Below are 14,046 nucleotides of genomic sequence, written 5' to 3' on the forward strand. Positions count from 1 at the left end.
AGAAAATAACACTTTCAAAGTAGGCACAGATTTTCTTTATTATTAAAATGTTTTTATAAAAAAATGAAAATTCCCCAAACATCCATAAATATGTGAAATGTTCTGAAATTTGGTGGACAAGTTTCTCTCCAATATCTTAAATAATAAGGGAGCAAGGAGCTCCTGAAGTTTCCCCAGTTGTAGTAACTATCGCATTAATGCACATGACCAACTACTGTAATGAAACAGTAACAAAATTTCATTAGTTTCATTATAGTAACAAAATTTTAACTGACTATACTTTAGAAACACTTTAGAAATGAAGTGCCAGGCCCCCAAGTTTTGTAAGTACTTTTGAACAATTTTTTTATTGATCACACATGCCTAGGAAATAGTGCTTGAAATGAACTAGCTATCAGTCAATTTCCAATCCAATTCAAAATATTGATACTAAATGTTAAAACTTTACAATGTCTTAGAAACTGCTTACTTGAACAATGTCCTTCTCCCATATGCCTAATTATAAAGGTCATCTTGAGATACTATATTTTAGGTGCCAGTGCCCCAAATGATGCAATTGATGCTGGTACTGAAAAAATGCCTTCCTTCCTAGTAGTGCTGCCAAACATCTGCAAAATGCCTTCCTAAGAGTGATTCACCTGGCATCTTTATTAGCCACAGTAAGATGAAAGGCCAAGACAATCCTCTCCTGCAGGCATTTTGTCTTTCAGTTTCATTATTATTTTGTTGAAATGGTATTGCTGGCTCAAAAAATATAATTATTGTAACATATGGAAACCAGTCTAGGTTATTTATTTGTTTTTAGTGTAAAATCTGAGATTTTATTGATTTTTAAATATATTTATGATCTGACTGCTGGCCATTGTCAATTGGATACTATAAGACAATTTCAAGCAGTTATTTTCTTCTCTTTCTCTCATTTCCTTATTTGCCCCCACTCAGCAGTTAATTCAACAACAGAGAAAAGGAAAGATATAACATAGAACTGATTGCTGTTCAAACTATCCTTCTTATTAATAAACATTTCAAACCAACCAGTCACTTCATAATACAAATTATCCGTTTGCAGGTGAAGGCTTTCAAGTAGAAGATTGGGAAAGAATGCTGCCCAAAGCACAGGAAAAATAATAGCATTATTCAGTTAGATTAGATAACTGGTTTCACTATCCATTACAGGTCAAATGGAATCATATTCTGATGTGGTTCTGGTAAACATACTATAGTTCTTGGCCCAATCCATTGACTGGGCTTGATACGGATATGTACACATACAGACACCATTTCCTGGCAATAGCACTGAGTGTGGGTCTGAATGTGTAAGAAGGAATGGAGAACATTTCTTTTTCATTTTTTCTTCCAAACACATTTTTTTTCCTATCTTGTGACTGAGGTTAGGAACCTAAGTTTCTCCGTTACTGTGCATGAGAGATTGGGTCACATGGGAACACATTCAAGAGATTAGTGCATCAGGTTTGCCTGCTCATAATATCGGAATTGACCCAGATCATGAGACTGCCAAGTGCCATGTAAGATGGATTGACAAGTTGTCATTCTCTTCATTCGTGCCATTTGTCTAATGATCTGCACCTGAGCTCCACTCCTGCATTATGTGAAACCCTGCAGGTTGGAAGTAACTGGGCCTTGCTGCTTATATCCATACCTCACCTATGATAACTTTAATGAGAAATGATGCAAGGCAGCATCTGGAGCTAGCTGAAGGTCATGGGTAGTTTGTGAAGGAAGCCCCATGCAGCAATTTCCCTGACTCTGGGCCCTGCCGATTCAGATTTGTTGAGAGCAGCAGGCTGAGTCATTTCACATCATTAATGCCAAAACGACTGAGGGCATGCTACCTGCATTAGCTTCTCAGTTCCAGGAGTAGGAGCGAACTGAGCTATTAGCGCACCTCATTCACATGCTAGATAAGAATGTTGGAATAGTTCCACTTGGCAGATGAACAAAAGGAGTCATTAGGTTTATGCTTGTCCACATCTACTCAAGTACCTGACAGCTTCTGCCCTTGCAGTTTTAAATCAAGACTGATTTACTACATGGTATTTTTGGTTAGGATTGTGTAAAAATACATCCACATACCACATGTAGTCCATTAGAGCTGTTAACACATATATTTCATTGCAAACAGCTTCCTTGGTACACAAATAGGTATTCATTATATCCTTAATAGTGTTCTAACAGCAGTGCATGTCTTTGCAGCTTAATAGTAATAATTAGGGAAAGTAGATGACTGGTGTCGTTCAGTGGCAAAAATGACCTTGTGTTGTTTCAACTATATTTACAGGTTAGCAAAATAGGAAAGGAGTCTTCATTAATATGTGCAAGACAGTCGACAGAGAGAAAGAGAGCGACAAAGGACGGCTTCGAAATGTTTGGAGACATTTGGGGGGGAGGGGTCTTTGATAAGAGTATGGTGTAATTGTTAAAAATTTGTCTTCTTTACATATATTTTGAGATCTACAATTTTAAAGTTGACTGCAGACTATCTACCTCAATACATGGGTTGATTTGCCCATTATATGCCGCTTACTCTCAACTTTCAGCACGGAGCCCATTAGATGACACACAGAGACTTCTGGACAGGCTCAGTGCAAAAAGATAAGAGAAAGCAGGACATAATGCCACAGCAACAACACCTTACCAGCAATGGGGAAAAGCCTGATGCCAACACTTCTCTCTATGGGGAGAGGGATAAGGCAAGTCATGAGATGTGGGGTGTGGAGCGATGTCTTCTCCACCCCACCCCACGGAGCTGCATGGAGAATCCATGGGCCTTTGTGATGACGTTCTGTGTCATCCCACAACAACATATGGCATTGTGGGGAAATCTGCCAGTCCAACTGATTCTGCCACTTGAAATTTCTTTTTAAATTTCTGATGTTCCCTTCCGGCAGGGCAGAAAGGAGGGGGAAGAGAAGGAGTAAAGGTTGCTTTTAATGCAGTTTTAAAAAGTTTTAAACTGCAATGAATGACACACATTAAAATGCATCTTAAATGTATTAAATTAATAAACTAATATACTATTAGAAAGAACACACTACAAATGATCAAGAGTAATATATATTCAAAAGCTCATGACAATAACAAGCTGTTAGTTGGTGAAGCTGCGCCCGTACCTTGGGAAGTCTGACTTGGCCACGGTAGTCCACGCTCTGGTTACATCCCGCCTAGACTACTGCAACGCTCTCTACGTGTGGTTGCCCTTGAAGACGGCCCGGAAGCTTCAATTAGTCCAACGTGCGGCAGCCATGATTCTAACAGGAGTGGAGCGCAGGGAGCATACAACCCCCCTGTTGCGCCAGCTTCATTGGCTGCCGATCTGCTACCGAGCTCAATTCAAGGTGCTGGCGCTGGCCTATAAAGCCCTAAACGGTTCTGGCCCAAGATACCTATCTGACCGCATCTCGGCCTATGAACCCACCAGGACTTTGAGATCTTCCAGGGAGGCCCTGCTCTCAATCCCGCCGGCTTCTCAAGCACGGTTGGCGGGGACGAGAGATAGGGCCTTCTCGGTGGTGTCCCCTCGGCTGTGGAACGCCCTTCCTATGGACATTAGGCTGGCACCATCTCTCATGGCATTCCGAAAAAAGTTGAAGACCTGGATGTTTGTGCAGGTGGTCGAGTAATCTAGTGCAATATTGGTAATTGAACATAGGAATGGAACAATGGACGACGAACCTGGACTACGCTTTGATGATGAGATGACTGGGCTGGTTATTGTAATAATTGTTAGTGTAATTGCTTGTTGTTTATTAAGTGGATAAGGTGTTAAGTGGTCAATTGTTACATGTGCATTGAATTATTGCTGTTTTTATTGTGTGTAAACCGCTGTGAGTCGCCTTCGGGCTGAGAACAGTGGTATATAAGCAAAGTAAATAAATAAATACTGGTAGAAGTACAAAAGGTAAGACAGAGAATTCCATAGTCTGAGAGTAGATGCTTCAAAGACATATTTGTTTTGTGTATACAGTAAAATTGTCTCTAAAAGTGGTGAGACCTACAGAAGGGGCTCTCCTGTACATCTCAAAGAAGGGGCAGACTTTTGTAAGAGAATATGATCTTTCACACGGCCTGGACACAAATTACATAGGGCTTTTAAGGCCATAAACAACATGCTGAATTTTGTTTGGAAATAGATTGGCACACATACACTCATATATATTCCAATTGTCATTTGGTGTCGACTTTAGCTTCTGAACATGCTTAAAAGGCAACCAAACAGGATGTAACCGAGACATGTGTTTACTGTGGCCAGATGGGACATAACCAGGAACATTTACAGCTAGTACACTAGGTTTGTTTGTGCATCACTGAAACCTGGAAATCCAAATTGAGAGTTGAATTATGGAGCACATGGGTACTATGGACCTGTCTTTTCAGGATTATCATGATTTCATCAAGCACAACTGAAGTCATTTTCTTTGCCCTTTGATGGACCTCTGCCTTGTTTGTATCAAGGCTTAATATGTTCACTTTCAACCAATCCATTACGCATATCAGATACTTTGTTTTGGATTTAATCTGAAAGGATAAATAGAGTTGGGTGTCACAAGCATTTTAGCAGCAATGAAGTCTAGATTTCCAGAAAACATTTCTGAATATTAAACAGAATGGGGATAAGATGCCATAGGACAATAGACAAGATGCCAAACTGGAATTCCTCACTGGCCCCCATGCTACACAACCTTCCTTGGGTCAGTAACCTACTGGGCTAACATCTTGACAGTATGGTTTAGGATATTTTTTGAAACCATGATGTCAGAACCGTCTTTTTCACACACAATTCATTTTTTTCTCTTGAAAAGAAATATCCAACAATTCACTTACCTAACTGGCTTGCCCAGAGAACTTTCAGAAAATGGTTAGTGTGTTGGGACAATCACACTAGATAAATTTTCCCATTTCTACATTAGATGGGCCACCTACATCTACATTAGATGTCTTATTTAGCAGAGTTCCTCTTATATGATCAAAACTTGAAAAGGAATCTTGCTTTCACATTTTCCCCGCACAAGATCTTATAAACCTTTTGTGTAGAATAATAGGTAGTTCCTCTCCTCTTCCAATGTTTTGTACCCTTCTAGCTAGTTTCTTTACTGGGAAGCAAAAATACCTCTTATCTGTGTTGCAAAGTAGAAATGTTCCCCAGGCTTATTGGATATATTCCATCATGTATGAACTAAGGGACTCTAAATGTTAACTGTATGGAATTAGGGAGGTTTTTATGCTGGCAATTCCCACACAGCTGGGATGGCTTTTACCTTTTTTTTATTCCAGCAGTGCATGCTCATGGAAAACAGCTCTCATATGAATAGGTTAATTTTCAAAAGGTCTTTCCCTTTCTATATTTTGCTGCTTCTGTCTACCTTGCTGAGTAGTCCCTTCATCCTCTTGCCAAGAGTATATTGAGTTGGCATTGTATTTCTTTGTACTTGTCTAGAGAGAAAAGTTAGGCTCCCCGTTGTAGCAGTTTGAAGCTGTGAGTCTGACAATGCCAAAAGCAAAGTTTGCAAATTGATCTGAAGCGACATCATCTGAGACCACATGTCCCACCACTGAGAGATGTCAAGCTAGTGGGTACTGAATGCAGGGCCTTTTGTATAAAAGAATCTTGATTGCAGAATACTGAGAAAGCTAGGCAAGTTTCATCTTCAAAACTGGTAAAGACAACACAATGGTTAAAGCCTGAGTAGTACTCACCTGATTGGGATTTATTGTGTCCATTTGTCAGGTTGCTTCATTTTTTGTTAGATTAATGTATTTTATTCTTTTTACTACTTTCATTTGTGCATCATCTGAAATGTTCACTGAGGGCATTTCTATACAGCAGAAAAAGGGGAAGGGAACCAGAGTTTAAACCTCTGGTTTGCTGTGCATTTGCTGTCCACATGGGAGGGACAAACCCTGCATTTTTGGCAAGGGCACACATTCACTCACATATTGATCCAGCATTGACATGGGGGAGGGGGGATAGCCACTGCCCCCTGACCTTCCCCACCCCCTTTCCTGGCTGTGAAAGGTTAAGGAAAAGGCTCCTTACCTATTCTGGAGACTTCTAAGGGTTCCGTTGTGGTCTCTAAATGAAGCGATGGCGTTCTGGAGAAGGGAGGGATGAATTCATGTCAGTTACATGCAAAATGCCTGAGCCCACAGGGACAGAATTACTGTGGAAACTGCTTCTGAAAGCACAGATGGAAATTCCACAGGCCCCACACCTGTACTGAAAAGTCTGGATCTTTGAAGGTTTTTATTTTAACCTGGAATAATCCTGGGTTAAGCTGCATTATGTGGAAACCTCATGATAATACACCCCCTACACCTTATTTTAATGCAGTGTAGACGGGGCTTGAGATGATCCAAAAGTTATGGAGAACCTTAATTATTGAGACACTGAGAAGGTTGGGAAGCTATTACAGAACAGATCATAGCACTTAGAATTTTTTCAACTTTCAAAAAATGGCACTATTTATAACTTAAACTAGATGGATTATTTGCCTTTCAACTGATTAGTCACTTGATTGGAAATCTAAATAATCTTCATCTTGTTAAACTTGTGTGTTTTGAAACATCGATGGAACTGCAAAGTAGTTTCAGATTTAATAAACAGAACCTATCACTCATGGTTAGAAGGAAAGACAATCTTTAATATATTTCTATTCCCTAATACATGAGTAAACCAGAAGCAAAACAGCCTTAAAAATGAACAAATGTTTCTTAGCTGGCAGTCCCACAAACCAAGACTGACACTACCATTAATCAACTAAAGTTTAACTTGATTAATCTATCAGTAAACTGACTAAAATTTTCACCCGTTGGGGAAAATAGCAAGAAGTAACATTATTGTAAAATTTAAAATATTTCGAGGAATAGATAACATCAACACTTCAATTGAAATGAAAGTTGATTTGTGGAATGTTAGTTTTCACCAGCAAAAGCAGGTCCTTTAAGCAACACCCAACAATCTTAAGCCAATATAACAATGTTTTTTTTCAATAATACCCAAGGATGACAAATACCCATTGGTCAAGTGATGGACTTGACATGCATACTATTGTCTATGAGCCACAAAGGCTACATTGAACCTACCCATATAGATGCAATGCAAGGGACAGTTGGAATGTCCTACTTTGTGGATTTCCGGAAGGATATGTCTCACTAAAATAGAGGTTGTGTGTGTGTGTGTAATTTGTCTTAGCAACAGCAATGCAAATCTACTGCATCAAGACAAATCATGTAAGCTATGGAAGTCGACTTCTACATTCAAAGTAGCAATGGGCCAAAGTATAACTGTGGTAGTGCAGCAGGTTAAACCACTAGATGCAGAAAATCTGCTGACTGGAGGGTTGGCAGTACGAAGCTATGAGTCATGATGAGCTCCCGCTGTCAGCCCTAGCTTCAGGCAACCTAGCAGTTTGAAAGCATGTCATGTGATTATATCAATAAGTACCACCCCAGTGGGAAGGTAAAAGGGTGCCCCATGCAGACATAGAGACATACTGGCAAGACAATCAGAGATGTCTATGGACAATAGGCTCCTCGGAAAGGAAAAATGGAACAAGAGCACCTTCCCATGGCTGGAGTTGAACATCACCTCCAGATGCTGGAGTTGGAAGGGGAAGGCCTTTAACTTTGTATATGTATTATATGTCATTATTGTTCACTGTGTAAAACATATTGAATGTTTACCTTATAATCTGCTCTTAGTCCCTCCGGGGAGATAAAGTGGAATATAAATAAACTATATTATTATTATTATTATTATTATTATTATTATTATTATTATTCTCTAATAGATAAATTAAGGAAACCTAAAATCACCATATAAAGATAATTGGGACTAATATCAGTTTGGGCAGATCTATTTTTTTAATAAAACATCTCAATATGCAGATGCAAACAATATATTCTGCTTGGTGAGCCAGTGGTGTTATCCTCGATGCTCTCATTTACTTTGGTTAGAAACATCTGTATAATTTTAAAGCTTACCAATAAAAAAAAATCACAAGACTTACTAGATTTAAAGGACATTTGAAAATTTGCAAGGGATGTCACAACAGGTCATGGCACACATTGTGAAGTTCCTTGACCCATGTAAGAGAGGGGAGTGATAAAATCTCCCCCTATCAAGTTCTTCAAATAGCTTCTGCATATTTGTGCTGCCATGTGCGTACACACTCAGGCAGCACAAAAGGACCCAATACAGATACTTTTGTTATTGTTAGCCTTGTGCTCAAGAAAAAGATAGGTGAAGGTTTACAGTATAGTATTATGGGTAAGTCTTCTGTCTTCTTTTCCTCCTCTTCCTGTTCATCCCTTTTCCCTCTTTTACAGATTTAGATATATGGAAGTAAACATTTGAGGCAGGACCTTCCCATTTACAAAATGTATACCTTTCAAATAAACCCAGGCAAGGCATAATTGCATGATACTGATTAATGTCCATACAAGCTCCTCTGAGCCGCATACCAAGTGACTTTCCATTTGGTTTAACCGCCCTCACAATTATTGCTTTTCTTTTTTGTTTGGGGATGCTTGCTGGTATTTAAAACCAACTTCCAGTGCAAGTTGCAATATATTTTGCATACAGTAATAGGCAATAAGTGTGAAGAAGGAACACTGTCACAGGCTTATAGCACAGCAACAAGGAAACGGCTTGTACTCATTCTCCTGTAAACAAAAAAACACAATAGGAAAAAGAAATATATTACATGTTTTTACATTAGTTGGGACCACTGCGTGAAGAATCCCCTGAATTATTTCTCTGATCTGTGAAGGGAAAACAGCTCCTAGCAAATTAGAGTCCTGGAAAAGAGCCATGGAAACTAAATGGTTGAAGAAGAATAAAAACAAGCCAAAATATAGGAGAGCTATCCTCTACAATAGTTTTCTCAACACCTCCATTCCTATTTCTGATAGTTAATTTCTGTTTCCATGGAGATGCATTATCACAATGTTCTTCTTTATTCGGAGTGACCTAATCAGGCTACCTATTGGGCTGTGAAAGGTGAAATTTGGGCTGCTGTTTTTGAAAAACAAAGACAGCAGCTGAAAATAAGAAAGAAACCAGAAGTTGTTGTTGCATTTCTGAGTGTTTATGACTTTTCCCCCTCCAAAGGTTCAGAACATCCTAGCCAGAAGCATCTCAGATCCCTCACTAACAAGCTCATGTCAGAGATGTTTATGATGGTAGTGCCCTTTTCCATGCCATCTTGTTTTGCTTTGCAGCTCTTCACTTTGCCATATCGCTTTCATTTAACTCACATATTCTTCATAGTATTTTGTTTTGCCTGGGGATGCCAACATCCTTCAGAAATCACCAATAACATGTTTCCATTTTCTTGATAATGCCTAGGATCTCCTGTCAAAAAAAAGGGCAGAAAATGGCCGAAATGTACTGTCAACTGTAAAGCCCTGGAATTCCCGACATTTCTGATTGGAAACTGGCTGGAGATGTTTTTCACCCATTATTATTTGTATCAGATAGGAAATGTCATATATTTATACTCACACATAATTTTATAGTCTTGGCAATGCCACTGGATTCAGTCAAGGTTGATCTTGATTTTTTTTTTACATTAGCAATTAGTGACTTGTTGCCATGACAACCTCTCTTCACATAGTTCTTGAAATTAGACGTCTGAACGTGATCAGTTCTTTTTATTATTATTATTATTCCTTCTTAGCCTCCCTGGGTAAAGGTGTATGCTTTCCATGCAAGAGATTTTGATTACAGATTCCCATAAAATATCTATAAACACGCACAATAACCGAAGAGCTCCATCAATTAAAACTAAGTATTCAATAATTCATTCTTTAATTAAAGTGCCTCACTCTTCCTATTGCTCTAACCTTTCAAGTATTAAAGGAGACATAAGAGCTAATCATTTTGTAGGGAGTACATTTTCAAAAATTAACAAATTAAGAGACAAGAATAAAAAGGTGGCGTGGGGGGAAAAAGAATGGGAACTTTTCAAAATGCATTACTTATTGGTGTTTAATGATTGGTATATACCCCACTTTTTCCTTCAGCCAAATAGTAAAGGTAGGTAAAGTTTTTCCCCTGACATTAAGTCCAGTTGTGTCCAACTCTGGGCATTGGTGCTCATCTTCATTTCTAAGCCAAAGAGTCGGTGTTGTCTGTAGACACCTCCAAGGTCATGTGGCTGGCATGGAGCACCGTTACCTTCCTGCCAGAGCGGTCTCTATTGATCTATTCACATTTGCATGTTTTTGAACTGCAAGGTTGGCAGAAGCTGGGGCTAACAGCGGGAGCTCATGCTGCTCCCTGGATTCAAACCTGCGATCTTTGGGTCAACAAGTTCAGGAGCTCAGCGCTTAAATCCACTGTGCCACTGGGGGCTCCACTTCAGTCAAATATACATTGTTTATTTTTTCCCCTTAAGATTTGTGCATGTGCAAAGTAGTGATGGCGTTGAACTGTCATCTCTACACATGATGTGAATCACAATGTATGTCCACAGCCATGAAATTTTGGCATAACAGTATGTGTGAATGATTCTGGTTCATTAAAAAAGACACTTGGAATTAGAAATAAAAGATACATATGGACGCCCACTTAAAAGAACTGACTGGAAACCTCTGAAGGAGTACCTGGAGAGTAACACAAAGACAGAAAAATAAATAAGAGTAGAACAAAACACCAAGAGATAGAAAAGAACGACAAGGGGTAAACCTTAAAAAACAACGGAACAGAAAAAATGAAAGTGAGAACGAGGAGAAGACGGAGTTGGAAGTCAAACCACCCCAGAACTGTCCTCCCTCCCTCAACCCCCCCCTCCCCAGACACCCCTGAAACCCTAGTTAACTACTGGATAGGGAATACCTTCTTCCCCCCCTCCTACCCCCCTCCGACCCTACCTCCTGCTCATCCCCCAGACTAACCCTTTTTAACGAATTCATACTACTGAAAAACCCTTAACCCCCCCCCACCCTTCTACTTTTATTCATTGTATTTGAAAAAATTTCTAATAAAGACTATTATAAAAAAAAAGGAATTAGAAATAAGAGTAATTGATTTTTTTCTAATACATGGAGAAGTGTACCCTTCTGTTGCAGTTTCAGAAGTTAACCATACTGTTAAACTGGACCCAGTTCTTACAAGTAGTAACCCATATGGATATTTGTACCTTAAGGTAATGGTTTCCCCCTGACATTAAGTCTAGTCATATCTGACTCTGGGGGGAGGGGGGGTGTTCATTTCATTTCTAAGCCAAAGAGCTGGCCTTGTCTGTAGACACCTCCATGTGGCCGGAAAGAATGCATGGAGTGCCATTACCTTCCCACCGAAGCAGTACTTATTCATTTACTCACATTTGCATGTTTCTAACTGCTAGGTTGGCAGAAGCTGGGGCTAACAGAGGGAGCTCACCCCACTTCCTAGACTCAAACCACTGAATAATACATTAGAATAATAAGAATATTACTCTTAGTTCCTTAGAATAATAGAATCATAGAGTTAGAAAAGACCACAAGGGCCATGCGGTCCAACCTAGAGCTTTTTTTAATGCCAGGAGTGACTAGAGAAACTGCAAGTCGCTTCTGGTATGAGAGAATTGGCCATCTGCAAGGACTTTGCCCAGGGGATGCCTGGATGTTTTACCATCCTGTGGGAGGCTTCCCTCATATCCCTGCATGTGAAACTGGAGCTGAGAGATGGGAGCTCACCTACAGCTAATAATGTGGGCGGTGAACTACACGGAACTACACGTGTCTTTCCCTTTGGCCACTATAAGCCATGGTTATTGGCCTAGTAATGCTGCCATTAGCTAGGCTGTCTTAGAAGACAAATGGCTGGAGGAAATGGGTTCTACTCGCATCATGAGAAAGAGTGTGTTGCTATATTCTGTAACTGAGAATTAGTTTGGTACTGTCACATAACGTGTTGGGAAATTAAAACAAATCCTGGTCATTGTAATTACAACAAGAAGAAAAGCTCGGCAAATTGATTTTTCCTAATTCATTCTTGAAACTAGCTTTCAGCCAAAGAATGCAACACTTCCCTTTTTAATTCAGCTCTATTCAAAATATAATTCACTTCAACATTTTTTCCATATCCTAACTAAATGTTACTTTGTCAAGACTCAGAAGACACCAATGTTGCATTGTTTACTTTTCTGAACTTTCCTGCTTACAAATGATTACTTGCCACTTGAGTTGTGTTTGATACTTAGATCCCTTCTACTCTGCCATATACAATCTAGATTCTCTTCTAAGAACTGGATTAAATGACAGTGTAGACTTATATGATCCAGTTCAAAGCAGATAATGGGGATTATCTGCTTTGATAATATGGATGATATGGCAATGTAGAAGGGGCCTTAGAGGAACATAACTTGAGTGCATAAATCACACAAATGTACTAACTCACACGGAGTTCTCCTTTGCTGTTATTAGATTGGTGTAGAATCACGTCATTTCCTTTTCAGGAAAAATCAATTAATAGCTTCCTATACTGCCCAACTACAGCTTGGTGTGTTCTGCTGCAGTTCCGATGTTAGTTGTTCAAGTGGCCCTATGTGTTGTGGTTTTACTTTTTTTCTTTCTATTTCTTAGTAGGGTGACACTACCCCATTGGTGTTCAAGCACTAAGGGCCTGCTGATTTGTTAGAAAAATCACTCCAATCTTTTTGCTCCATTTCCCAGTAGGTTTTTACCTTTTTTAAAAATGCAACTGCACAACTGTGCTACTGCTGGAATAAAGAAACAGTTTGGGGTAGTGCATGTAATGTGTTGTTGTGGCTGTGCAGAATCATATATAAATAAAGCCAAGTCTGCATATGCTTTGCGTGCGAGATACCAGCTGTTCAAGGAAGGAAGGGAAGAGGTAAGAAGGGCAAATCCAGAAACATCCAGCACAAAAGCACTATTACTGTGAGGGTATGAAAGGAGTCATGGGATCATAGAGTTGGAAGAGACCTCGTGGGCCATCCAGTCCAACCCCCTGCCAAGAAGCAGGAAAATTGCATTAAAAGCACCCCTGACAGATGACCACCCAGCTTCTGTGGTGCTATTGTTCCGCTTCCTAGTCTCCAGGGCAGCAGAAAACAAGCTTGCTCCCTCCTCCCTATGACTTCCTCTCACGCATTTATACATGGCTATCATGTCTCCAGTTCCATAATGGTATGTTTCCATTTGCAAAAACAATGCTGTGGATGCAAGACAGCAAGATAATAAACTGGTGCGGTATTGTCCTTAATCCAATTCATTACACGAGAGAGAAAAAAATCACTTAAAATTTGGTTTCTGCCTCCTGCAGAATTTTGGGGTTTGTAGTTTAATGAGGCTGTTAAAGGCTCCTCCCTGAACTACAAACCCCGGAATTCTGCAGGATTGACTTATCCTGGGGTAAATTAGCCCACATTTATTTCAGTGCATGTACTCTAAGCATGCATACTCTGGATCAAACTTATATGACTTGTCATAACTCTTTTAGTTTGCTTCTGTGATTGCCCTTACTACTGTTATCACCTCTTTGTTTTCCAATGTAAAAGATCAGTCACCTAATTTTCAATTTTTTTCAATTTTTTAAAAAAATCCCGCCAAAGCTGCTGTGTTAGAGTTAGCTCTTCTCCCTGCAGTTTTGAAAAGGTGAGGCAAGTTGCTTTGTTCATTCTAGTACATCAGAAACAAAAAGAGCTTCCAAGCAGTCTTTTTTATTATTATTTGGCAAAGTATAGACAGTCTAATGAGTCACTGCAAAAGTAATTAAAGACCTTATAGCAACCACAAAAGAACTATGGGTATCTAATCACATAATTTTAATTATTAAATATTATGGGGGAAAGTCCCTTCTTGATAACATTACATCAAAGTAACACCAAGTTAGATGTATAGGTTGCTAGGTTACACTCTGTTTCTGCAAGGGAATATTGATGGAATCCATTAATCAAAGGAGTGAATAGATAGACTGTGATCTGTAATTTGTGCGGTATTTGTTCCCAGCTCTTGGCATTGGTGGGGAGAGGAGATATCTGTAGCATGTTTTATTTGGAATAGACAGAGCTCCACCCC

The sequence above is a fragment of the Anolis sagrei genome, chromosome 3, assembly GCF_037176765.1.
Source record: "Anolis sagrei isolate rAnoSag1 chromosome 3, rAnoSag1.mat, whole genome shotgun sequence".
In the NCBI taxonomy this organism is placed as follows: Eukaryota; Metazoa; Chordata; class Lepidosauria; order Squamata; family Dactyloidae; genus Anolis; species Anolis sagrei.